Raw genomic sequence first — 2,911 nt, 5'->3', positions numbered from 1 at the left:
GGGATTAAATCCAAAAAATACAGGAGACACCTGTAAGCTCTATGACACCATAACAGAATGTAGGCAAAAACCTCAGGTTGTTCCCAGATAGTTAAGCAAGGAAGAAAAAGCAAAAGAACAGTCAGCTTACCTGATAATGTTAAGAGGTGGTAGACGAGAATATGAGCCTGTGGGACCTGGACTAATAGCCACTTGGCTTAAACAAGTGCAGGAACACAGTCTCACGCACTCAGCTACCATCACTTACTTTGGGGTAATTTCAGTAAAATTTACATCAGTAGACATCAATATGCTTCTGAATGTAACTCCTGGCTTTGCAGCGGAGAAACAGTTAGTCATAGATAAGATAAAAGAGAAGGCGATAGCATGGGATGAGATGCATCGCCTTCCCCCAGCTGGAGCAGTGCCACTAACATCAGATCAGATTAGGGGAATTGGATTATCACCAGAAGCAGCAGCTGGCCCTAGATTCACTGATGCCAGAACCCTCTAAAGAACATGAGTTCTTGAGGCGCTTCAAGATTGCCAGAGAACTATCAGAAGGGCCCCTAAAAAAGTCAGCATCAGACAAGGGCCCAAAGTTTATTATCTACCCTGAGTTTATTAATCGATTATTTACTCAGATTGACATGGAAACATCTAGAGAGGATTTGAGAACATATTTAAAGGACACCATGAGCATTCAAAATGCTAATGAAGAATGTAAAAAGTTGCTTAGAAATTTAAGACCAGGAGATTCATTAGAAGAAAAAATGTATGCCTGTAGAGAATTTGGCTCCACCTCCTATAAGATGGCCATGCTGGCAGAGGCCTTAAAGGCTGGAGATACACAGCAAGGGTCAAGAAGTTTTCAGGGAAATTGTTACAGGTGTGGAAAAAGGGGGCATATGGCAAGAAATTGTAGGAGTGGAGAAAAAACTCCACTAAAATGCTATAATTGTGGGAGAACAGGACTTATGGCAAAAGTATGTAGACAGCCAGAAAACAGGGAAAGTGGGGGGCAATGCCCCCTGGACCATGATGGCATATGCCCAGAATACCCAGTCATCTATCCCACTGTCTGCCCCACCCCTGGGGGAAACACAGATAGAAGCCCCTGCAACAGGGATCTACCCAAAACTACCAAAATAGAATTAAGACAAAGACCTACTTTAAATGTAAACCTAGGGGGAAAAGATATAATAGGGCTGTTAGACACAGGGGCTGATTTAACTATAATAAGAGAACAAGAGGCTAAAGGAATAAAAGAAGGGATAACAGAAGGATGGCAAAATATAGAGGAAGTGGGAGGGTGCTCTAAATTACAAAAAAAATCACAGGTTACACTGAAAGATAAAAAAGGAAGGAAGACAAAGACATCCATTCTAATACCCCCAGATATTCCCATCAATATATTCAGAAGGGATATCTTAACAAAGTTAGGGGTAGCCCTAATTATGGTGCAACTCTCTACCCAAATTACTCCAATAAAGATAAAAATGAAAGATCCTAATAAAGGTCCCTTGATTCCCAATGGCCTTTAACCAAAGAAAAAATAGAAGGAATTAAGGAAATAACAAAAAGACTACTAGAGGAAGGGAAGATATCTCCAGCAAGCCCAGATAATCCCTGGAACACTCCAATATTTGTGATAAGGAAAAAATCAGGTAAATGGCGAATGTAAATAGATTTTAGAGAACTTAATAAATTAGTAGATAAGGGAAGAGAAGTTCAATGAGGTATTCCACACCCTGGAGGATTACAAAGAAGAAAGCAGGTCACTGTTTTGGATATAGGGGATGCTTATTTTACCATCCCTCTGGATAAGGACTTCAGGCAGTACACTGCCTTTACCATCCCAGAGGTTAATAATCAAGGTCCAGGCCATAGGTATGTTTGGAATTGCCTCCCACAAGGTTTTGTATTGAGTCCCTTGATTTACCAAAGTACACTAAGGGACATACTAGAGCCCTGGAGACAACAACATCCAGCAGTAGATCTTTATCAATATATGGATGATATATATATTGGGTCCGATCATTCTCCAAAACACCACAAACTGACTGTAGAAAAACTCAGAAAAATGCTTTTAGAAAAGGCATTCGAGACCCTAAATGAGAAATTACCTTATTCATGGATTGGGTACTTGTTGCACCCGAATAAATGGACATTGCAAAAACTAGAGTTGCCAGAACTTCCAGAGAAACCCACCCTAAACGAACTACAAAAGTTAGTAGGACTCCTTAATTGGATGACCCAAGCTGTTCCCGGAATTAAGACAAAACCTTTTACTCTTATGATGAAGGGAAACCAAGAGTTAGATAATATCAGGGAATGGACCCCTGAAGCAAGAAGTTACAGACTATAAGGAGGCTATTACAAGAACACAAACCTTTAAGCTACTGAGACCCCAGCAAGAAAGTTTACTATACAGTTATGATGGGAGGTAACACCATAAATTATAAAGTGCACCAAGAATCTGATATCCTTTAGGTAGGTAGACAGGAATTTCCAAAGGTATTGGCAGCATCTCCTCTAACTAGAGCCCTAAAATGTCTACATAAAATCAGACAAGAATGCATTATACGAATAGGGCAAGAACCTATATATAGGTTACCTATAAAAAAAAGAGGATTTAGATGTTATGATTCAGGAAGACCCCTACTTGCATCGGGTACCGCAGATTGAAAGCATCCATGCACCTTTAATGCTTAGAAGAGCGCTAAGCAGTCTTTAAGGTCATCCCATGCCAGGATGGAGGAATCAAACAGGGGCAAGGAAAATACGGCTTTTGGAGATCAGAGGGAGTTAAATTAGTTAAGGAGAGTGAGGGAAGTAATCAAGAATTAGAAAAATACCACTGTCAGTTGTGCTTTTTACAGAAAGAATTAGGGATTTCATATTCCAGAGCTAGGACTAAAGAACTCCAGAG

Source organism: Lepus europaeus, chromosome 7 (assembly GCF_033115175.1).
Source record: "Lepus europaeus isolate LE1 chromosome 7, mLepTim1.pri, whole genome shotgun sequence".
Taxonomy (NCBI): Eukaryota; Metazoa; Chordata; class Mammalia; order Lagomorpha; family Leporidae; genus Lepus; species Lepus europaeus.
Note: the sequence above shows the minus strand (reverse complement) of the source record.